We start from the raw sequence: 25,506 nt of genomic DNA, 5'->3' as shown, positions 1-25,506 counted from the left end.
TTGTAATTACTTTGCCACTATTGGCCTATTTATTGCCTTGCCTTACTTCATTTTCACACATTGTATACAGATTTTTCTATTGTGTTATTGACAGTATGTTTGTTTATCCCATGTGTAACTCTTTGTTGTTGTTTTTGTCGCACTGCTTTGCTTTATCTTGGCCAGGTCGCAGTTGTAAATGAAAACTTCTTCTCAACTGGCCTATCTGGTTAAATAAAGGTGAAATAAATAAAATAAAAAATGTTAAGGCTGTCACGAGAGAGAGACTACCAACAGAGAGGGGAGATCATGCAATCAAAGCCATGAACTCTCACTAGTCTCTCACTAATACACAGGGCAAGGCAAGCAGCTTTTAATCAGCAGAAGTTGCAACCCTACTTGGTGGAGTATAATCTTTCAAGGCTGTATGTGTGTGCAGTTAGCTATGAGCAGTGTATGTGTGTGTGTGTCTGAAACGGTGCAGTAACTGTGCAGTAACAGTTAGCTATGAGCAGGCTACAAAATAGCCAGGGAGAAAGTAAATCCTAGGTCTACTGAGACAGATTACCAAACGAAATGAAAACACAATGCGTCTAACTGTTCCCAGTCAATTTGATCCTGTACATGCTTTTTTATTGGCTGTACCTTAGTCAAAGTAGTGTAAGTGAAACATGCAAATGTGCAATAGACTAGGCTACAGACAAAGAGGCTTCTCACTTCTCAGACTGCTTCAAAGCCTTTATAGATTATTTGCGTAATCATTTTTTGCCATTTGAGCTAAGAAAAACTGAGTGGACGATTTGAAGAATAATACAATAGGCTATTCTACTGCAGTGGTGAAATATAGAAGAGTACAACTGAAATTTGACGATCATCTCAGTGCATCTAAAACCACAAAGCTGAGCTCACACTCCCAACCTCAAAGGACACCACAGTGAAGCTATGCTTGATATCCTGTCTTAAAAGAGACTTTTGTTAGAGACTGAAACTAACTAAACCATACGCTACAGGATGTGAAAAATAAGAAGAGAACTTGGTGAAACATTTTACATTCTTGTATGGTAATATGTTTGCGAGGCGGGGGGATTATGAACACTCAAATCTGACAGCACTAACATCTTCTGCTGTATATGTGTAACATGTCAACAACTGAGCAACTTTGAGTTGAGCCTCTATGTAAGGGCCAAAGATGAGGTTTCACCCACAAGCCTACACTGGCTCCAGACACCCCGTCAGCTTGAGATCATACATATTGCACCATTATACATAATGCATATAACTGGCTATACTTCACCTGATTTCACATTAAGTATACATAACCCCAGTTTATTTGCTAATGTAAGCCTCTTCATTGTCACTGCATTTAAGTGCATGCAAGCAGCCAAGAAGTTTATTAATATGATTGTTTAGATCTATTTATAACACTACAATAACATATATCTGTAAAGTAAGAATAAAGTACAGCAACATTACTTAGAAAAACGAAGATAACAGACATAATTTAAAAGTATTATTTTCTAAATTACTTTATACATTTATTTTCATTTTTTTACTTGCCATATATGGGTCTCCAAATACTAGAACATTTACAAGAAAACCGTTTCTCACCTTTAGGAGGTCGGTGCGGCGAGTGTCATCAATTATTATTGCAATAAAAAAAAATGATCCGGACCATTCAGTAGCGAGCGAACGATGTCCAGAAATTATCGCACTCGCAGCCTCCAGTGATGTGTGCGATTTGTGCCTTGATCAAGTTATCCTCTATCATGTGATGCAGTTTAAAAAACAGAAATCCATTGGAGCTTCACAAATTGATGTCTTATTTCAATGTGTATAAAATGTGCACACTGTATGCACTGTTATAGATTTGTAATATTTATACCTGTAATTAAACCTGTTGGTTATCATATTAATTCTCGTTCAGATAAAACGATAGGTCTAGGTACAGTACATCAACGTAGTTGATCATCGATTGGCTGAAATGTCCCATGTGATTTCTAATTAACCAATCAGATTTTGGGGAAGTTAGCGTGTCAGTTTGTTGTCGCTAAATGTATTTCCATACTGATGGAATTTGTAGTTTTATGTAGAGTCTGATTGCATCACTTTTATGGATGTGGTGTGCTTAAGAATACTACAATATGCGCCATTTGCAAAAGGGAAATTGAACGGTGGTTGCATGACGTCACCGGCAGTTTCATTTCTTGATTTTTCAGTCCTTTAACGACTCAAATATAGCTACGTATTTCAACACAAAATCATTTGAATACAGGCGGCCAAATGGAACTGTTCGTGAGTGACGAAATCAGCACTGTGTGAAGGTTTTAGCAGCGCTAGAACGGAGTCAACTGTGACGTTCAACATGTCAACCACGAAGGTATGGTAATAAACTAATTGGGGGTGCTAGCCAGCTAGCTAGGTTTGCTTACCAACACATGGTAAATTGAGTTATTACTAGTCAGACGAATTGATTGATGGCTCGAGCTAACGTTATACGTTATGTCTTTGCTTGATAATGTAAACCAGGGTTTCCCAAACTCGGTCCTGCCCCCCCCACCACCACAGTTGATTCAAATAATCCACGTTTGATAATGTGTAAGGGCACCAGCTCTAGCTGTTCGCACTGCAGGCCTTAATGCTCAAATCAGTTGTATTTTTCAAATCCGTTTTGGAACTGACTGCCCAAACAGCAAGTGACTAAATCTCACAGTCATTTGCTGACATGGCTACACTAGTTGCCATAGTAACGACGGGTGTGTGCACAGTGGTGTAGGCTTGGTGGTGATGCTCGTGCTTCCTATCGCTCAGAAGTTATGTAGCAAGCTAATGTGACAACAATGCCTGCCATGGACGTTTCCCAGTTAAATGTCTTTATTTAACTTTTACTTAGGGTGGGGGGGGGTGTCACCATTGAGACCAGGGTCTTATTCAAGGGTGCCCTGTGAACATGAACACACAATTAAGTACAACATAAAGCAAAACAACAACACAATAAATACAACAAGATGAATACAAAACTATTACATATTAACGTTATCTCCCTCAAAAATGTATCTAAACTGTCCAATGGGGACCAGCGAGACCAGATTCAAGATGGCCTGAAGGCTATTCCATGAGATAGTGGCATAAAAACTAAACACATTTTCCCCAGCTCAGTGGAGACCCACGGGACCTCCAGAACTAGCCAGTCCAGAGAGCGGGTCTGAAAATTGCTGGATCTCCAATTAATACGTGAGCTGAGGTAGTGGGGGAGTTTCTGAAGAACCACTTTATTTTTGTAACCGATGTGAAATGGCTAGTTAGTTAGCGCTGGTGCGCGCTAATTGCGTTTCAATCGGGTGACGTCACTCGCTCTGAGACCTGAAGTAGATGTGTGCAGAGGGTCCCTGGTTCAAGCCCAGGTTGGGGCGAGGAGAAGCTATACTTTTACAAAAACAAAACGTAGCCAATGCTGAGCCCTTCTGGTATTCAGAGACTACCAGCTAACAGAACTATACAAAATGCAGTGATGTGTACGAAAATTGTCCCCAGTGATAAAACTCAGTGCTAGACTGAGTTTAAAGGTTTTAAAACAGAGGCTGCCGTATGCATGTATAAACTAGATGTGGGGTTGCTAGCTAGCTATGTTATTCATCAGTTAGCATTGATTGCTTACCAACACATGGTATTGAGTTATTACTAGTCAGATAAATTGATTGATTGCTCGAGCTAATGTTATATGTCCTATACTGAACAAAAATATAAATGCAACATTTCAACGATTTTACTGAGTTACAGTTCATATAAGGAAATCAGTCAATTGAAATAAATTCATTAGGCCCTAATCAATGGATTTCACAGGACTGGACAGGGGCACAGCCATGGGTGGGTCTTGGAGGGCATAGGCCCACCCTCTTGGGAGACTGGCCCACCCATTGGGGAGCAAGGCACAGCCAATCAGAATTTGTTTTTCCCTACAAAAGGACTTCATTACTGACAGAAATACTCCTCAGTTTCATCAGCTGTCCGGGTGGCTGGTCTCAGATGATCCCGCAGCTGAAGAAGCTGGATGTGGAGGTCCTGGGCTGGCGTGGATACATGTGAACTGCGGTTGTGAGGCCAATTGGACGTACTGACACATTCTCTAAAATGACGTTGGAGGCAGCTTATGGTAGAGAACGTATGTCTCGGGTCACTACTTCACAGGAGAGCCATTTGAGCGTACATTTTTATTTTTAATCAAAATGCGGTTTTTGGCAGAAATGCCTTATGGAACATGTGAACTTTCATGTGCCTTAATAACAAGCTTGTATCTGTAAATATGAATAAAATGGTTAAATTACGAGCCTAGTTGGTTTAGCCACAGAAAAAGCGATCAACCTTCCTGCTAGCCATGATTGGCTGATATAATGAGTGGGCTGGACATGCGAGAGATGAGTTTGGATTAGTCTGCCATATAGCACGCTTACGTCTATTTGAGCTGGTCAGTGTAGGTAATCCTGTCTAACGCTGCTTTAAAAAAATATATATTGCGAAGTAGAACTGAATGTGCTGCTCTCCACTTTCTGGAAGACCGAGTATTGAAATCAGTGGAATTAGAGTATGATAGCTAAGGAGATGGATAAAACACCTGTCTCCGGATTGTGTCTTCAAACTAAGGGCAACCATGGCATCCGTGTCTTAACAAAAGACTCCACTATGCAAGTAACCATTTCAATAGAATGCCACTGTGACAATTGTTGATAGACGTAGCTGGTAAATTCACTCTGCCTATCTACTCTGTTTTCAGAGAACTCTTGTCTGAGTGTGCCAGAGCGCAGAATAACTGACGAATTTAGGAATGCATAACACTCGTTGAATATGGCCGGTGTCAGTAAATGTTGGCAAAATAAACGTAAATTGTTGCCAGCAGCACAGTTGCAGTCACCAACGCTCTGGATAACATAAAAACAGCCTAACCAGCTCTGCTAGGGTGAGTAAAATAGTCAGTGAGCTGTTCTCTCATTTGTGTCTGGAAGTAGCTAGCAAGCTAGCCAACATTAGCCAGTTAGCTTCGGTGCTTGACTTGTTGTTGTTAGGACAGAATGCTCAGATCAACCCTTAAAGAGATGGTGGGGCTAAAGCTTAAGAGGGTGTGAACGATGCTGAATGGGTGTAGACAAAGAAGAGCTCTCAAGTAGGTACCAAAATATTCAAAGGCCATTTTCTCAAAAGTGAGTTTACACGTTTATCAACTTTCAAAGCAGAATTACTTTCCCATTGTTCCTCAGATGCAGTGTATGATATACCATTTTGTTACTCTGTGTCTTTGCTTTTATCTAATGTAAAAAACACTATTTCAAATGTTGCTACATAAGACCCAATCAAGGCAGTCGGTTACAAATTAACATTCAATTCTCTGGTAACAGCTCTGGTGGACATTTCTGCAATTGGCATGCCAATATCATGCTCCCTCAAAACATCTGTGGCCTTTTATTGTCTCCAGCACAAGGTGCACCTATGTTTTTATTTTATTTTACTAGGCATAAGAACAACTTCTTATTTTCAATGACAGCCTAGGAACAGTGGGTTAACTGCCTTGTTCAGGGGCAGAACAACAGATTCTTACCTTGTCAGCTAGGGGATTCAAACTTGCAACCTTTCGGTTACTACCCCAACTCACTAGGCTACCCTGCTGCCCCAATGTGTAACGATCATGCTGTTTTATCAGCTTCTTGATATGCCACACATGTCAGGTGGATGGATTATCTTGGCAAAAGAGAAATTATCACTAACAGAGATGTAAACAAATTTGTGCACACAATTTGAGAGAAATCAGCATTTTGTGCGTATGGAAAATATCGGGTCTTTTATCACCTCGTGAAACATGGGACCAACACATTACATGTTGCATTTATATTTTTGTTCAGTATAGGTTATATCACCATAATCAAATACTGGAAGAAGCGTTGCTTGAACAATCTTCCTTCTACTTTCCAAAGTGAGGCAGGATTTATTTCTATGAAAGAAACCATTCCTAATTCTCCATTTTTTTTTTCTTTGTCCGTTTTTCAATGTGTGTTTTAAAAGAGAGCTTATCGTCAATCCAAATACCCAAGTACTTATTGAGCAAATTCTCCAATATTTGGGCTCCCTTTTAAAATAAATCAGATTTGACCATTCAGACACAAGTCGCGTGGCCAGCAATCAGATTTGATTATGATTTCAAACCACCTACTTAGGTGGTTTGAAATGTGGCTTAAAATATCATATTCCTTGTGCTTTTTGGCTGTTCAGACTACAGGACAAAGAACAGATTTGAATCTGATGTGCAGAAAAAAATTGATTCGAGTCACTTCAAACTGCCAATGTGAACAAGGCTTACCGGTAGTGTTGTAAAGAGCCAATCATTCATTTCGTGGAGCCTGCCTGTCAGATCTGACAGATGTTAGCTAGCTAACTAGATCAACAATGTAAGGCCCTATTTCATGAGTGTGGAATATCAAGATTGAACCAATCTCAGATAAGAAGATCCATAGTCAGACTGAAGGGCATGTAATGGCAAATTGACCCAAATATTATCTATCAGTCACAGAGCTGCAGTGGTGGAAAACGTACCCAATATTCATACTTGAGTAAAAGATACCGAGGCTATATGCTGCTGCATGTTCATGTGTGGAGAGCATGGAATAGCAGTTATTCTTGGAAAAAGTTATATTTTTAAATAGAGCTCATAGCCTCAAAAAAACATTTTGTGATTTTACAAATATACTTTAGGCAGTGGTGGAAAAATAACCCAATTTTCATACTTGAGTAGAAGTAAAAATACTTTCATATAAAATCAGTAAAAGTTAGTCACTCAGTAAAATACTACTTGAGTAAAAGTATCAAAAGTTAAAGTATAAATAATTTCAAATTGCTTATATTAAGCAAACCAGACGGCACAGTTCTTGTTTTTGTTAATTTACAGATAGCCAGGGGCACACTCCAACACTCAGACATAATTTACAAACAAAGCATTTGTGTTTAGTGAGTCCGCCAGAGCAGAAGCAGTAGGGATCACCAGGGATGTTCTCTTGATATGTGCGTGAATTTGACCAATGTCCTGTCCTGCTAAGCATTCAAAATGTAATGAGTACTTTTGGGTGTCAGGAACAATGTATGGAGTAAAAAGTACATTATTTTCTTTAGGTATGTAGTGAAGTAAAAGTTGTCAAATATAAATAGTAAAGTACAGATAACCCAAAAACTACTTTTAAGTAGTACTTTAAAGTGTTTTTACTTAAGTACTTTACACGACTGCAGAACACAAGATCACACATCTCATTCAAAAGAAAAGGAGTCCTGCTCTCGGATCAGCTTCCTCCAGTAAAATCTTACCTTAACATTAGAATTATTTCACAATACTGATGATGGATCAGTTCCTAGAGAGATATTACCACCTACGGCTGCAAATATTGAGGGGGCTTATTCTGTTTACCCAATAATAATTCACAAAATCACTGATTTGGTACCTCATTGCACATATGTTAGCCTACACATCATTAAATATATTGAGAGAAATTACAGACTGTAGCCTACAAGTAGCAAAATCGAACTCAATTGATTGAACATGAAATATCGTTCAGTATGATTGAAATAGGCCTGTAGCCTTCTGCATAAAAATATAAACAGTTATCTGTCATTTGAATCATATGTTTATACGTCGCTAGTTTGTATCAATTTCAAAGACATTGGCAACTTTGTTCTGACGTTATCACCGGTCACAGAGAGACGGATTAACCATGTGATTATATGTTTAGTGGAGATCTTCTGTGTATAAAATTACCCGGGAGGGCAAAAATGCATTACACGACCCACTTAGCTGTTCTACGTGTGGTCTAAGTGCAACGTCAGTAACAATGGTTTTGGGAAAGAGCACAGAGATTTAACGATGCTCCTACGAAGGTTCTAACAATGAACGTAGATTGAAGATACTTTTGGGAAACTGGGCCCAGGTCAATGGCAAAGCCTTTTCCAAAACTGGCACCAGAATGACACACAGATTAACAAACATAAACTAAATTATCTCAAGACAGGAATGTCCTCTCGACATGATATTTTCAGGAGTTATACAATAATATGCTAAAATGAAATATAATTAAAGTACTACACTGAACAAAAATATAAATGCAACATGTAAACGTGCTGAAATGAAAGATCCCAGAAGTTTTCCATACGCACAAAAAGCTTATTTCTCAAAAAAAAAATGGCACAAATTTGTTTAGATAGTCCATCCACCTGACAGGTGTGGCATATCAAGAAGATGATTAAACAGCATGATCATTACACAGGTGCACCTTGTGCTGGGTACAATAAAAGGTCACTAAATGTCACTAAAATGTGCAGTTGTGTCACAACACAATGCTACAGATGTCTCAAGTTTTGAGGGAGCATGCAGTTGGTGTGCTGACTGGAGGAATGTCCACCAGAGAATTCAATGTAAATGTTTCTACCATAAGCCGCCTCCAACTTTGTTTTAGAGAAGTTGGCAGTACATCCAACCGGCCTCAACCGCAGACCACGTGTATGGCGTCGTGGGGTGAGCGGTTTGGTGATGTCAACATTGTGAGCAGAACGCCCCATGGTGGCTTTGGGGTTATGGTATGGGCAGGCATAAGCTGCGGACAGCAAACACAACTGCATTTTATCATGGCAATCTGAATGCACAGAGATACAGTGATGAGATCCTGAGGTCCATTGTTAGGCCCATTTTTTTTAAGGTATCTGTGACCAACAGATGTGTATCTGTATTCCCAGTCATGTGATATCCATTCTCATTTACAGCATTTAGCCTAATAACATTTACCATAATCTTTACCACTATACTGACCTGTTGTCCTCCAAACCGCTTCTTCAGAGCCTCAATCTGATCTTCCTCTAGTTTCTGGAACAATGGGCTGAGCTGAGGAGGACAGAGACATGAGTGTGAATTGAGGCACCTTTACAGAACAAAATCATACATTGTGTGGCTCAGTTGGTAGAGCATGGTGTTTGCAACGCCAGGGTTCTGGGTTTGATTCCCATGGGGGACCAGTACGGAGACATCTACATAGGTGTACAGAGGCCCATTATCAGCAACCATCACTCTTGTGTTCCAATGGCACGTTGTGTTGAGAAACAGACGCTTCACAAGTCCTCAACTGGCAGCTTCATTAAATTGTACCTGCAAAACACCAGTTTAAACGTCAACAGTGAAGAGGCGACTCTGGGATGCTGGCCTTCTAGGCAGAGTTCCTGTGTCTGTGTTCTTTTTGCCCATCTTAATCTTTTATTTTTATTGGCCAGTCTGAGATATGTCTTTTTCCTTACAACTCTGCCCAGAAGGCCAGCATCCCGAAGTCGCCTCTTCACTGTTGACGTTGAGACTGGTGTTTTGCGGGTACTATTTAATAAGCTGCCAGTTGAGGACTTGTGAGGCGTCTGTTTCTCAACACAACGTGCCATTGGAACACAAGAGTGATGGTTGCTGATAATGGGCCTCTGTACGCCTATGTAGATGTTCCATTTAAAAATCTGCCGTTTCCAGCTACAATAGTCATTTGCAACATTAACAATGTCTACAGTGTATTTCTGATCAATTTGATGTTATTTTAATGGATTAAAAAATAGCTTTTCTTTCAAAAACAAGAACATTTCTAAGTGACCCCAAACTTTTGAACAGTAGTGTGTATTTTTTTTATTAATCTATTATTACAGTGCCAGTCAAAAGTTTGGACACACCTACTCATTGCAGGGTTTTTATTTATTTTTATTATTTTCCGACAAGGTAGAAGAATAGTGAAGACATCAAAACTGTGAAATAACACATGGAATCATGTAGTAACCAAAAAAGTGTTCAACTCAAAATATATTTTTATATTGAGATTCTTCAAAGTAGCCACCCTTTGCCTTGATGACAGCTTTGCACACGCTTGGCATTCTTTCAACCAGCTTCACCTGGAATGCTTTTCCAAAATATGAGTTCCCACATATGCAGAGCACTTGTTGGCTGCTTTTACTTTACTCTGCAGTGCAACTCATCCCAAACTATCTCAATTGGGTTGAGGTCAGGTGATTGGAGGTCGGGTGTTTGGAGGCCAGGTCATCCGATGCAGCACTCCATCACTCTCCTTCTTGGTCAAATAGCCCTTACACAGCCTGGAGGTGTGTTTTGGGTCATTGTCCTGTTGAAAAACAAGTGATAGTCCCACTAAGCGCAAACCAGATGGGATGGCGTATTGCTGCAGAATGCTGTGGTAGCCATGCTGGTTAAGTGTGCCTTGAATTCTAAATTAATCACTGTCAGTGTCAACAGAAAAGCACCCCCACACCATCACAACTCCTCCTCCATGCTTCACGGTGGGAACCATACATGCAGAGATCATCCGTTCACCTACTCTGCATCTCACAAATATTTGGACTCATCAGACCAAAGGACAGATTTCCATCGGTCTAATGTACATTGCTCGTGTTTCTTGGCCCAAGCAGGTCTCTTCTTCTTATTTGTGTCATTTAGTAGTGGTGCTTTGCAGCAATTTGGCCATGAAGACCTGATTGACGCAGTCTCCTCTGAACAGTTGATGTTGAGATGTGTCTGTTACTTGAACTCTGTGAAGCATTTATTTGGGCTGCAATTTCTGTAACTCAAATGAATTTATCCTCTGCAGCAGAGGTAACTCTGGGTCTTCCTTTCCTGTGGCGGTCCTCATGAGAGCCAGTTTCATCATAGTGCTTGATGGTTTTTGTGACTGCACTTGAAGAAACGTTGAAAGTTCTTGACATTATCCGCATTAACTGACCTTCATGTCTTAAAGTAATGATGGCCTCTCATTTCTCTTTGCTTATTTACGCATTGACCACCCATTAATAATCTGTAGATTGGATGTCTGATGTCAGCTTAAATATGTATATTGAACATATACATACATCATAACTTTTATCATGTTGCAAGATAGCAACGTATGTGTCTATCACTGGTTCTGTATTTTATTTGAATTAAATACAATTATATTGTTAAATATTAAATTATTATTGTCTCTCCAGCCTGCACCGGTGCAAGCCCTCCACATGGTGGTGCTGCAGGGGAAAGGAGCCTAAGCTACCAGTGTTCTACAGGGACCTCTTAGCTACCTGGACCAGAGCAAGAGGTCCACACCATTTCTCACTGCTGTATGTACACTCAGCACACACCTTCACATCTTTGTGAAAAATGTATGTATAATTCTCAATGGATCTACAGTAGTTTAGTTTAAGTGTAATAAATGAAGAGTTATATTATAACACTTCATATATGGTAGGTGAGCAGACGAAGGTGCAGCACTGGTTTGACAGTGTGGGCGTGCAGGCAGCCTGCGAGTCAACAGCCCAGACGGGGAAGGGACTGATGGCTGAGGCTTTGAAGACGTACATGCAGAGACAGCCAGCTCCTTACCACGGCCAGTGTCAGGGTAGAGGCACACAGCCATGCAATGGCCCTGAGGTAAGAGAAGACATCTGGGCCTGTATTCATAAAGTGTCTCAGAGTATGAGTGCTGATCAAGGATCATGTACCCATGGCTATAATCATATTCATTATGCTCTCAAAGGCAATTAACTGATCCTAGATCAGTATTCAGATGCTTAATAAAGGCCCTGATTTTATTTTATTTATTTGACCATTTAGAAACACAATTCACACTACATTTAAAATCATTGAGGATAACACAAAGCCTTTTTCCCATTGTGGTCCTCTGGTTGGCTAAACAGAGAGAAGGGGGAGAGGAGGTGAGAGAATTGCCAAACTCCAAATCCACCCCTAGCCCTACTCTTCGGACAAGTAGGACTGATTCTGATGGTTTGGAAAATACTCTTCATAATTTGTTATAATGCTTTTGTGATAATTCAGTTAGTAGGATTAGGCGTTTGGTCATTTGGTTCACAACGGCAAGGAGGGATTTCTTTTCTTGTCTTGCATGCCTCATTTCTGTCTTAGAATGCTTTGCTCAACTGTAAGGTTTGTTCACATTTCTCATTCGATTTTAATACACTAGTATGTGGACAAATTAGTGGATTCGGCTATTTCAGCCACACCCGTTGCTGATAGGTATATAAAATCCAGCACACAGCCATGCAATCTCCATAGAGAAGCATTGGCAGTAGAATGGCATTACTGAAGAGCTCAGTGACTTTCAACGTGGCACCGTCATTGGATGCCACCTGTTATTGTGAAGTGGAAATGTCTCGGAGCAACAAAGGCTCAGCCGCGAAGTGGCAGGCCACACAAGCTCACAGAACGGGACAGCCGAGTGCCGAAGAGCGTAGCGCCTAAAAATCATCTGTCCTCGGTTGCAACGCTCACCACCGATGTTCCAAACTGCATCTGGAAGCAACGTCAGCACAAGAACTGTTCGTTGGGAGCTTCATAAAGTGGGTTTCTATGACCAAGCAGCCGCACACAAGCCTAAGATCACCATGTGCAATTCCAAGCGTCAGCTGGACGGGTGTAAAGCTCGCCGCCATTGGACTGGAGCAGTAGAAATGTGTTTTCTTGAGTGATGAATCACGCGTCACCATCTGGCAGTCTGACGGACGAATCTGGGTTTGGCGGATACCAGAAGAACGCTATCTGCCCCAATGCATAGTACCAACTGTAAAGTTTGGTGGAAGAGGTTCCGGCTAGGCCCCTTAGTTCCAGTGAAGGGAAATATTAATGCTACAGCATACAATGACATTCTAGAAGATTCTGTGCTTCCAAATTTGTGGCAATAGTTTGGGGAAAGCCCTTTCCTGTTTTAGCATGACAATGCCCCTATGCACAAAGCGAGGTCCATACAGAAATGGTTTGTTGATCGGTGTGGAAGAACTTAACTGGCCTACACAGAGCCCTGACTTCAACCCCATCGAACACCTTTGGGATGAATTAGAACGCCGACTGCGAGCTAGACCTAATCGCCCAAACAGTGCCCGACCTCACTAATGCTCTTGTGGCTGAATGGAAGCAAGTCCCTGCAGCGACATTCCAACATCTAGTAGAAGCCTTCCCAGAAGAGTGGAGGCTGTTATAGCAGCAAAGGGGGGACCAACTCTGTATTAATGGCCAGCATTTTAGAATGAGATGTTCAACGTGCAGGTGTCCACATACTTTTGTAGTGTATCTTGCTATTGTTTCTTATATCTCATTATTACCTTAGGCCTCCAATGTTTTGGGGTTATTCAAAAACAACTTAAAACTTTATAGAGTTAGCCTAGAACTCTGTTAGATTCATTCAATGTTTCATCATGAAGTAGCACGGCAGAAGAAATCTAGCATGCATTAAACTGAACTAGTTGCTTAATAGGGACGTCACATTCATATCAAATGGAGATAAAATAGAACATTTGGGCTTCTTCAACAATAAGAGTGTCCGCTATAAAAATAGACGTTGGCTAGTAGCCCAGAAATGACTGGAAATGTTGCACTGCTTTGGCGAGACTCTTGGTCTACATTATTCTCTTGCTTTGTGTTAAAAAAACATATTTATTGAAATAGACTATAGCAAATAGGAATATAGGCCATTTACTCAGAATGTCAACCATGAACTGCCCTGCTGTGCGCTGCCTGATCCAATTCTGATTGGAGTTATTGTTTGATAGTGATTTCTTTACTTGTCCATTCAGACAACTGAAATCTATATTCTGGTTGTCCGAAATATTTTTTTGTTGTTGCCCTGGACAAGCGGACTAGCCTTAATGTCGAACCCTGTATACAACCTAACGTTGTATTCCTCCATTATTCTTATCTCTAGTGTGCTAGACAAACAACAATCATTTTTGCATGGCAATAACATTTTATTGAATCTAAGTGGAAAAGCAGAAGAACCATAGCTTGCCGGTCTCTCTGCAGATCATTTGGCACTACTGTGTACAGGCATGGCAGTGTCAATATTAATGTGGGTATCTCACTGTCTCTCTGTCTGTTTTCTGTCAGGCTACCTGAGGAGGGCAAGAGAAACACTATTTTGACCAGTGCTTTGCCTTATGTCAACAACGTACCTCATCTGGGTAACATCATTGGCTGTGTGCTCAGCGCTGATGTCTACGCAAGCTAACACAAACACTACTCCACTCTGTTCTGCTCAACTCTACTCTGCTCTACTGTACTCATCTAATCTATTCTACTCTATGCTATTCTAATCTACTCATCTCCCAGAGCTGGTCTTACCTCCACTCCCCTTACCCCATACCAGTACCTGTTGATCTGCTCTCCTTTAGCCATAGTCCTTTTGCTTGCTATTCCTCACCTCTTATGTCTCTCTTTTCATATCCCTCTCCCTGTTTCTCATTTAGCATTCATTACAGCTCTCCCCACTCCCCCAGGTATCGTCGCCTTCGCGGATGGAATGTGTTGTTTGTGTGTGGGACAGATGACTATGGTACAGCTACAGAGAACAAGGCCCGTGAGGAGGGTTTGACCCCACAGTAGATCTGTGATAAGTACCGTGCCGGAAGTTTACATACACTTAGGTCATTAAAACTCATTTTTCAAGCACTCCACAAATTTCTTGTTAACAAACTATAGTTTTGGCAAGTCGGTTAGGACATCTACTTTGTGCATGACACAATTAATTTTTCAAACAATTGTTTACAGACAGATTATTTCACTCATAATTCACTGTATCACAATTCCAGTGGGTCAGAAGTGTACATACACTAAGTTGACTGTGCCTTTAAACAGCTTGGAAAATTCCAGAAAATGATGTCATGGCTTTAGAAGCTTCTGATAGGCGAATTGACATAATTTGAGTCAGTTGGAGGTGTACTTGTGGATGTATTTCAAGGCCTACCTTCAAACTTAGTGCCTCTTTGCTTGACATCATGGGAAAATCAAAAGAAATCAGCCAAGACTTCAGAAAACAAATTGTAGACCTCCACAAGTCTGGATCATCCTTGGGAGTAATTTACAAACGCCTGAAGGTACCGCATTCATCTGTACAAACAATAGTACACAAGTATAAACACCATGGGACCACGCAGCCATCATACCGCTCAGGAAGGAGACGTGTTCTGTCTCCTAGAGATGAAGGTACTTTGGTGTGAAAAGTGCAAATCAAAAGTATCGATATCCACAGTAAAACGAGTCCTATATCGACATAACCTGAAAGGCCGCTCAGCAAGGAAGAAGCCACTGCTCCAAAACAGCCATAAAAAAGCCAGACTACGGTTTGCAACTGCACATGGGGACAAAGATCATACTTTTTGGAGAAATGTCCTCTGGTCTGATGTAACAAACATAGAACTGTTTGGCCATAATGACCATCATTATGTTTGGAGGAAAAAGGGGGAGGCTTGCAAGCTGAAGAACACCATCCCAACCGTGAACCACGGGGTGGCAGCATCATGTTGTGGGTGTGCTTTGCTGCAGGAGGGACTGGTGCACTTCACAAAATAGATGGCATCACGAGAAAGGACAATTATGTGGATATATTGAAGCAACATCTCCAGACATTAGTCAGGATGTTAAAGCTTGGTCGCAAATGGGTCTTCCAAATGGACAATGACCCCAAGCATACTTCCAAAGTTGTTGCAAAATGGCTTATGTTTAACAAAGTCAAGGTATTGGAGTGGCCATCACAAAGCCCTGACCTCAATCCTATCAAAAATTCGTGGGCAGAACTGAAAAAGTGTGTGCGATCAAGGAGGCCTACGAACCTGACTCTGTTACACCAGCTCTGTCAGGAGGAATGGGCCGAAGTTCACCCAACTTATTGTGGGATGCTTGTGGAAGGCTACCCGAAACGTTTAACCCAAGTTAAACAATTTAAAGGCAATGCTACCAAATACTAATTGAGTGTATGTAAACTTCTGACCCACTGGGAATGTGACGAAAGAAATAAAAGCTGAAATAAATCATTCTCTCTACTATTATTCTGACATTTCACATTCTTAAAATAATGTGGTGATCCTAACTGACCTAAGACAGGGAAGTTTTACTAGGATTCAAAGTCAGGAATTGTGAAAAACTGAGTTTAAATATATTTGGCTAAGGTTTATGTAAACTTCCGACTTCAACTGTATGTACTGCATTTTCTTTACCTTGCTGCTCAGCGCTCCCCACCTATGCTTCGTCAACAAAAACACTAACAACGGCCGTGTGGTGGACAGTTTGGTGCTGTTTCCCCCTACTACGGATTCCATCTTTAAACGCAGTTGTTTGATTCGGCTTCTGCCCAACATTTCAACATTTCATCTCCTGTTGAATGCGAATGAACTTTTTTCTCTTCTCTCTCTCTCTCAGGATAGCCCATAACATCGTCTGGTGTCTCCACGAGCGAGGCTTCCTATTGGAGGACACAGTGGAGCAGCTGCGGTTTCCTAGCCGACCGTTTCGTGGAGGGCAGCTGTCCGTTCTGCTCCTACCCAGAGGCACAAGCGGACCAGTGTGACAAGTGTGGCAGGCTCATCAACGCTGTGGAGCTACGGGTGAGGGGACTGAAGGGATACTACTTTTTAGTACTTATCATACTATGAATCACTACTTCTATGCAATCTAGGCAATCAATACATTAATCAATCATTAAATTACATTTTATTTACTTTAAAAAAAATTACATTCGGGTGAAGGGTAAGACTACGTTCATACGAGTTAACCAGATCCAGAGTCATTATGAGCCAAATTCGAACTATCCTCTCCTTTTTCCTCTCCAGGAGTCTAAATGTAAGGTGTGCAGTCAAACTCCCATGGTCCGCTCCTCCAAACACCTCTTCCTGGACCTGCCCAAAGTGCGCACACACAGACACACACCGGTTGCTCAGCCAAACTGTGCAATCGGGGGAGAAGGGCCTTGGACAGGGAGGTGACAGAGCTCTAGAGTTCCTCTGTGGAGATGGGAGAACCTTCCAGAAAGACAACCATCTCGGTAGCACTCCACCAATCAGGCCTTTATGTTAGTGGCCAGATGGAAGCCACTCCTCAGTAAAAGGCACATGACAGCTCGCTTGGAGTTTGCAAAAAAGGCGCATAAGGGACTCTCAGACCATGAGAAACAAGATTCTCTGGTCTGATGAAACCAAGATTGAACTCTTGGCCTGAATGCCAAGCATCACGTCTGGAGGAAATCTGGCACCCTCCCTACAGTGAAGCATGGGGGTGGCAGCATCATGCTGTGGGAATGTTTTTCACCAGGAGGGACTGGGAGACTAGTCAGGATTCAGGGAAAGATGAACGGAGCAAAATACACAGAAAACCTGCTTCAGAGTGCTCAGGACCTCAGACTGGGGCAAAGGTTCACCTTCTAACAGGACAATGACCCTAAGCACATAGCCAAGACAATGCAGGAGTGGCTTCGGGACAAGTCTCTGAATGTGCTTGATGTGGTCCAGCCAGAGCCCGGACTTAGCTGTGCAGCGACACTCCCTATCCAACCTGAAAGAGCTTGAGAGGATCTGCAAAGAACAATGGGAGAAACTCCCTAAATACAGGTGTGCCAAGCTTGTAGTGTCACCCAAGAAGTCTCAAGGCTGTAATCGCTGCCAAAGGTACTTCAACAAAGTACTGAGTAAAGGGTCTGAATAGTTATGTAAATGTGATATTTCACTTTTATATTTTTTATTAATTTGGTAACATTTCTAAAAAAAACAATTTTGGCTTTGTCATTCCTCATCAATCTATTGTGTGTAGATTGATAAGGATGTTTTTTTATTTTCTTCTCTAATCGTTGCAACTCCCCATTGGGCTCGGGAGAGGCGCCTTCCCTGTGGCTCAGTTGGTAGAGCATGGTGTTTGCAACGCCATCATGGTGTGTGCAACGCCAGGGTTGTGGGTTCGATTCCCACGGGGGGCCAGTACAAAAAAAAAAAAAAATGCATGAAATGAAATGTATGTATTCACTACTGTAAGTCGCTCTGGATAAGAGCGTCTGCAAATTTTGTTTACATTTACGTCATTTAGCAGAATGTAAAATGTTATGTTTCCTCCGAAAATGACCTGCCAAATCGTGCTCCTTAATACCTGCTTGCTTAACCCAGAAGCCAGCCGTACCAATGCGTTTGAGGACACACCGTTCAACTGACGACCGAGGTCAGCCTGTAGGCGCCTGGCCTGCCGCTAGAGCGCAATGAGCCAATTAAAGCCCCCCGGGCCAAACCCTCCCCTAACCCGAAGCCGCTGGTCCAATTGTGCTCTGCCCTATGGGACTGCCGGTCACGACAGAGCCTGGGATTGAACCTGGTCTGCTGCGCCACTCAGGAGGCCTGAAAAAAAACATAACTATTTAATCAATTTTAGAATAAGGCTGTAACGTATTTTATTTTAAGTCAAGAGGTCTGAATACTTTCTGAATGCACTGTATAAGCAAAGATATTATAGCTGTTCTAACTAACTCTCACTCTCTGCCTCTATTTCTCTCTATCTTTCACTCTCCCTATCACACCACTTTTTCTCTCTGGTCAGTTGGAGGCTGAGTTGGACAAGTAGCTGGAGAAGTCTACTGGGTCAGGAGACTGGATGGCCAACGCCAAACAGATCACATGGTCCTGGCTGAGGGACGCACTCAAATCCCGCTGTATCACCAGGGACCTGAAGTGGGGAACCCCCGTACCTCACCTCAACTTCTCTGACAAGGTACCAGACACAGTCAACCTCAGTGCTTTTCTCTCTGTCGGTCTCTCTCTCTCTTTCTCTCATCCTTCTCTCTCTCTCTTCCTCTCTCTGGCTCTCTTTCTTTCTGTTCCTCTTTCTCAATTCAATTTCAAAAAGCTTTATTGGCATGGAAGGTGTTACCACATACATTCCCAAAGCAAACATAGACACATATCAAATCTTTGATGACACAGATAGATATTAAAAGGAAAAATAAATAATAATAATGAGTGATAACAATTTACAGGGCAATACAGTAAGCAATGAATGAGGACAATAATGAAATAGTGAGAAAGACACAGGTAGCAATGTTATTGCTTTGGTTGGTTGTTCCACTGGCTAAACCCTACAGGTGTGGCAGGAAGCTACATATTTTGCAGCTAATATGGCACAAAAGGGGTTTTCTCCCAAAAGATATAGGATTTTCTCCTTTTCTGTTTTTGATTAAAACTATTTGGATTTTGTTTTCATAAGTCTGCATGTTCTCGCAGTGTAGGAGAAAATGCAGCTCTGTCTCGACCTTTCTCTGAGGGAAGAGTGAGCACAACCTTTCCTCTCTGGGTAGCCAGATCTGTCTATGATGGACAGTGCTATCCTGAGTCTTTGTTGGTAGTGATTAGTAAACTTAGCTTCAGGACCAGCTGGCTGAGGGGACTCTTCCCTATGGTCACTTCTTGGCATTTGAGGGCTTTGTAATGGTAAGAGTGGTGGTCACTTGTTTTTACATTATTCTAACATTTTGGTGGCTATTTTTGGGGGTATTCGAGGGAACTGGCCTAATTCTGCTCTGAATGCGTTGTTTGGAGTTTTTCTCTCTTTCTTCGCTTACTGTCTAGCTTTCCACACAAACACACACTAACAATGTCATTTGTCTTCCTCTTCTTTCTTCTGCAGGTGTTCTAAGTGTGGTTTGATACTCCTATTGGTTACCTGTCCATCACAGCCAACTACACTGACCAATGGGAGAAGTGGTGGAAGAAGGTATGTAGCAGGTATGTTCAACAATTCACGTCATACTATATATCAGCATAACTATTGGCTTCAGTTCTATTCTACTACTGAGTCAACTCCTAAGATAGTGGTCACCATTTTCGATCCTGAAGAGCTTCTTTTTTCCCCCAGCGCAGCACTAGCTAACATGCCAGATTCACAAATTATTTAATTCATTAATTAAATAATTACCAAGACCTTTATTAATTGAACCAGGTGCGTTGGTGCTGGCCTAATCTCGGTTAACCCAGAACTAAAGTCTTGCGGAATTGGTCAGATGCTCGATTAAAGATGCACAAATCGCTCTGCCATTTCCTGGTTGCTAAATCTTAATTTTACATTTAAGTCATTTAGCAGACGCTCTTATCCAGAGCGACTTACAGTAGTGAATGCATACATTTCATTTCGTGCATTTTATTTTAAAAAAAATTGTACTGGCCCCACATGGGAATCGAACCCACAACCATTGGCGTTGCACACACCATGCTGGCCATGCTGGCGGAAGACCAATAGTTTGCCTAATTTCAGTTCGTGACAAAACAAGCAACTATAGTGAAGAGAATCTTTGTACCATCTTAACCGCTGTGAAATATATTTTGCATAACCAAAAATATTGTATTTTCAGCTGTTTGAAGCTGGTGTACAAAACCTAAAGTAAAAGACGCAAAAACAAAACTTAAGAACGGAAGCATAGACTTGCTTTCAATGAAAATAACCGATCTATAACTCACATTCTATGTGAATATGGTAGGGTCGCCCAAAAAAGTACATATTGCAGATTTTTTTTTCGTCTATACGTCTTAAGAGAGAAGAGATCGGAACCAGAACAGAGAGCTCCACCCTCTCTCTCTGCAAGGTTTGGGCAAGTCTATGTCCCCAACCTTCAGAAATGTGACAGATGCTAAGATCTGCGAAATTGTGATTTGTCCAAAGTACCGGAACTAATGCTGCTCTATCTCACACACCCCAATGTATCATGACAGATCTACGGTACCATTTTACAGTGCTTTCAGAAAGTATTCAGACCCCTTGACTTTTTTCACATTTTGTTACGTTACAGCCTTATTCTAAAATGGATTAAATAGAAAAAACTATCCTCAGCAATCTACAAACAATACCCCATAATGACAAAGCGAAAACAGGTTTTTTGAATTTTTTGCACATTTATAAAAAAAATATAAAACAGATACCTTATGTAAATACGTGTTCAGACCCTTTGCTGAGACTTGAAATTGAGCTCAAGTGCATCCTGTTTTCATTGGTAATCCTTGAGATGTTTCTACAACTTGATTGAGTCCACCTGTGGTAAATTCAATAGATTGGACATTATTTGGAAAGGCAAACACCTGTCCATATAAGGTCTCACAGATTACAGTGCATGACAGAGCAAAAACCAAGCCATGAGGTCGAAGGACTTGTCCGTAGAGCTCTGAGACGACAGGATTGTGTCAAGGCACAGATCTGGGGAAGGGTACCAAAACATTTCTGCAGCATTGAAGGTCCCCAAGAACACAGTGACCTCCATCATTCTTAAATGGAAGAAGTTTCTAAAAACCTGTTTTTGCTTTGTCATTATGGGGTATTGTGTGTAGATTGATGAAGAAAAAAAAACAATTTAATACATTTTAGAATAAGGCTGTAAGGTAACAAAATGTGGAAAAAGTCAAGGGGTCTGAATACTTTCCCAATGCACTGTGTGTTTACATAGTCTGTCCACAATTTCCGTTCCTTCTTAGGCTCACTGTCTGGCTCCTGACCTATTTAGAGTGTTTATATTCTGTTAATATGACATGTAGCCTATTTGAAATGATGTTCGCATCTTACGTTCACCTTTTCATGTTTATTGAAATACTTTTCATTCAAATCCATATGCTTTGGTTTCAATACTTAAAAACCAATTGGTAGGTCCAGGTAGTCACAAAAATAGATGGGTGTTAGTTAAATTGTGATTTTAATGAATGGAGTGAATTTGGAGCAGCAGCTTTTTTTCCTGTGAGTGCAGAGCATTTTTAGCGGAGTGGTAGGAAATCACATGAAGTGGTGCGCGGGATTTCCAACCGCTCAACTCATCTGCTTTGATCCAGACATGTTCACACCTGTCATTCCTCTGTCTGCCGCTAGATGGAATTGTATTATAACATGTCATTCCTGTATTTGACCACCAGGTAGAGCTGTATAACCGTTACACTGTGTTGTGTCCCCCTGCTCTGGTCAACCACCTGGACAGGTAACACACACATACACCAGAGACAGTCCAGTACATTTATGAAGCACAATTCTTATTTTATTATTCTAGCTATGTGATTGTTGCTAAATTCTCTATTTTCGAAGACTTGCAAATGCTAGTTATGTGGTTCTTACACCTTCTTTAGTTGAATGCACTTGAATTGTTAATTGCTCTGGATAAAAGCGTATAAACCGCTGCTCAAGGAGTTTAATTTAAATCAATCTATATGAATTTAGCTCAGAGTACCTGAACTACGAGGACACAAGTTCTCTAAGATTCGTGGTGTGTTTGGTGACATGGCCAAGGATACAGGCATCCCATCTGACATGTGGCGTTTCTACCTGCTCTACCTCTGCCCCAAGGGACAGGACTCTGCCTTCTCCTGGGCCGACATGGCCATCCAGAACAACTCTGAACTGCTCAATAACCTGGGCAACATCATCAACAGGTAGGGAGAAAGCTAGAACTCAGATACTGACGGGTCAGGAGTTTGTCCAGGTCAGGAGAAAGCAGAGTACCAAGAACTGAAAATCTAAACCTGGAAATTACTAATCTATTATTCAAGTAGTTCAAGTAGGTAGCTAGTAGCTGATTAATTTATATTAAGTCATTAATAAATTATAAGTATTGGAATGATTCATTTAGGCCTATGTAAGTGCTGAAGTCAACACATTGGGAATGGTAAGGAGGTGATGAACTCTTATTTGCTTTCTTTCTCTCTCTCACTCGTCCCTCTCTCAGAGCTGGTGTTTGTCAGTAAGTTCTTTGAGAACTGTGTCCCTGCTATGTAGCTTCAGCAGGAGGATAAGAGACTGTTGTCCCAGGTGGGATGGGAGCTGAAGCAGGACATCAACCTCATGGACAAAGTCAAGTAAAGAACAGGCTACACACACACACTGTAAACAGGCTACACACAACCAAGTTACACACCAACAGACTATCAACGTGTTGTTATGCATTTATAAGCTAAGTAGTATTTCTCCTTAAAAGTTGAGTTGATAGCATTACCGCTCCATATAGACTGACAAATGGATGGTGCTATCCCATCTCTTTTCTTTTCTGGAAGAAAAACTATTTAGTACACACCAGTGTTTCCTCTGGAAAATGTGTTAGCTGTGGAGGAAAAGTTAGTGGAATAAATAAATAATAAATAAATAAAGAATAATAGGAGAAGGGTGAGGGACAAAGAGGATCTACTTTCAAATTCAAATGTTCTTACTTGTTTCATTGCAGCGAAGTCCCTCTCACAATTAACGTAAGACACTGGTAAAGTCAGTGCGATTGCTGCCAGCTGGCTAAGGCAGGGGTGGACTGCCCCCACTCATCAAACTGCGAGGTCAGCTTTGTCATTGTCGTCCGCTGGTCCAACCCCTGAAATACATGAAAAACTAAAAGATGTACAACATTAAAGAAGAGCCAACAGAGTGGTAGTTCAACAGGAAAAAGGGTTGGGCAACACTGGCCTAAAATGTCCTCTTCAAAAGATTGTCACACTCATGCCATACCTTGAATGATCCAACAAGCACATGTTGCTTGTAAGAGGGCCACTCTTGCAGCACAGCAGCCTCTAGCACTTGCAATAACTGCCTGGAGAGGAGGGTCAGGTTAAAGGTGTTTATCCTCTCACTATAGAACGCAGCCTGAGGTCCCAACATACTGAAGGCCCCCAGAATCTCCAGGTGTTGGAATCTCCAGCCTAGGCTGTCCTGGAGGCCAACAAGATATGGATCCATGACCTAATTACAGCACAAAGCAGAAAATAAGTGATTAATAGCTGTTTGTTTTAGTTTATCCAACACACATGATGTAACGTTGGTTTCATCACAGCATTTGAAAACAAATGTTTTTACCTCCTCTCTGAACCAAACCCAGAACTGCTCCCTGTTCTTGGTCTTCTCCACCTGGCCTCTCCCTCTCCTCCTTGATGTTGAATGCAACCAGACCCATTGGGTCATCGAGGTCCTGGTGGAGTTGGCTCAGAAATAAACACATAATGCTGTAGACTAGTACAGATTAAATATGCATATTTATTTTTAGCCCTTAGCCTAATTAAAGGAATTTTGACTAACCATGTGGCCTATTATATAGCCACGGCTTCAGTCTGTCAATTTTAAGCCACTTTGGGTCCCATCCGGATTGCCGGTGGTGCGCACTTGGCCTTACTCCTCCCTCCTATCCTCTCCTTTTTTATCTACTCCTCTTTTCTCATTCTCTCTGCTCCCCTCTCTCCTTTTCTCCTTCCATCTCCCTTCCTGGCTCACTCCTTTCCTCTGTTCTCCTCTCTCCTTTTCTCCTTCAATCTCCCCTCCTGGCTCTCTTCTCTCCTCCATTCTATCCCTCATGCATCCATCCCTACCTCACTCCTGGGATTCTGCCTCTTCTCTGTCTAGTAAAGTAAGCCATACTCTTGATATAAAAACTGAAGCTTAAGCTTTTAAAGAGTTAGTTAACTAAAGAAAGTTTCAGTTAATTCAGGCTGATTTGACGTTAGCTAGCTAAGTTAACGTTACCTGACACTCTTGTCCCTGCTCCCCTCTTGTCCCTGCGCCCTTTCCCTTTCGCTACTGTGGTTGGAAAAATTTAAATAAACTCATCTGAGAAAAATCTTGCTTGCACTTGGTACAGTTCCAAACGAACTAGCTAGCTAACTTGCTAGACTAGTAACGTTAGTTAACCATGTTTCTATCATCAACATACTTGTGAATATTGGATAGCTAATTGCTGTTACAATTGTCGCAGCAATATTATAAATCTAAATGTTAGAGTTTTTAGGTTTAGCTAGCTTATGTAGTTAACTAGTTGGCTAGCTATCGTTAATCAAACAAACAAGCTAACATACCTTTCTTGCAGTTTCTCACGCAGGTGCACTCTGAGGTGATTCAAGGGAATTGTGTTTCGCGCACTGGTCCCTGGCATGTTGTTTCTCTCGCAGATGTATGCCCCCATACAGGTGCATTCTGAAGGGATTCAAGTGAATTGTGTTTTGTGCTGCAGAGTGTCTGTATCGAGCACTGGTCACTGGCGCGCTGTGTTTCTTAAGACCGAGGCTGCCTGCCACAGCTCACAGAGCTAAATAACCTTCAGAACTGTGTTGAACCCAGACAGATTATCTGTTTACCAAGACAAGCTAATGTGCTTTACAGAACTTTATTGAAACTATGTTTGGTATAAATATTATGTTTCTTTTGTATGGAATACTTCTGGTGTGGCGGCAATGACAGGGCCCACAGACAGAAAAACAGACATTTTGTCACGTCAAAGGTTTCTCAGTGGATTGTGCTTGTCTGTCCCCTACTCTTGCAATTTAAATGGAAATGTAAAAAAATATATATACAGTTGAAGTCGGAAGTTTACATAGACTTAGGTTGGAGTCATTAAAACTCATTTTTCAAGCACTCCACAAATGTCTTGTTAACAAACTATAGTTTTGGCAAGTCGATTAGGACATCTACTTTGTGCATGACACAATTAAGTTTTCCAACAATTGTTTACAGACAGATTATTTAACTTATAATTCAGTGTATCACAATTCCAGTGGGTCAGAAGTTTACATACACTAAGTGGACTGTGCCTTTTAAACAGCTTGGAAAATTCCAGAAAACTCAGTGCCTCTTTGCTTGACATCATGGGAAAATCAAAAGAAATCAGCCAAGACCTCAGAAAAAAATTGTAGACATCCACAAGTCTGGTTCATCCTTGAGCAATTTCCAAACACCTGAAGGTACCACGTTCATCT

General features: G+C 41.4%; 1 protein-coding gene, 1 long non-coding RNA gene and 1 pseudogene across 4 annotated transcripts in view; 2 read left to right on the top strand and 1 right to left on the bottom strand.

Annotated features, from left to right (window-relative positions):
- Positions 1–1,912, bottom strand: part of LOC106582667 (rho GTPase-activating protein 15) — a 64,894-nt gene extending 62,982 nt beyond the window's left edge. The window contains exon 1 of the mRNA XM_014165943.2: positions 1,588–1,912. The gene's annotated coding sequence lies outside the window, so the exon portion shown is untranslated. The remainder of the gene's footprint in view (positions 1–1,587) is intronic.
- Positions 1,913–15,840: 13,928 nt separating this feature from the next.
- On the top strand, positions 15,841–16,941 carry LOC123723895 (methionine--tRNA ligase, cytoplasmic-like; annotated as a pseudogene).
- A 408-nt stretch (positions 16,942–17,349) lies between these two features.
- LOC106582598 (uncharacterized) lies at positions 17,350–23,661 on the top strand. 3 transcript variants are annotated; one of them, XR_006761308.1, is made up of 6 exons: positions 17,350–17,451; positions 18,365–18,535; positions 19,448–19,534; positions 21,709–21,770; positions 22,133–22,218; positions 22,512–23,661. It is a non-coding gene; the product is annotated as an uncharacterized lncRNA (long non-coding RNA). The 3 variants fall into 3 exon arrangements; XR_006761307.1 differs by having other exon boundaries at positions 19,448–19,545; XR_006761309.1 differs by having other exon boundaries at positions 17,363–17,394; positions 19,448–19,545.
- Positions 23,662–25,506: the final 1,845 nt, after the last annotated feature.

The sequence above is a fragment of the Salmo salar genome, chromosome ssa22, assembly GCF_905237065.1.
Source record: "Salmo salar chromosome ssa22, Ssal_v3.1, whole genome shotgun sequence".
Lineage (NCBI taxonomy): Eukaryota > Metazoa > Chordata > Actinopteri > Salmoniformes > Salmonidae > Salmo > Salmo salar.
This window is presented reverse-complemented; position numbering and strand designations above follow the sequence as displayed.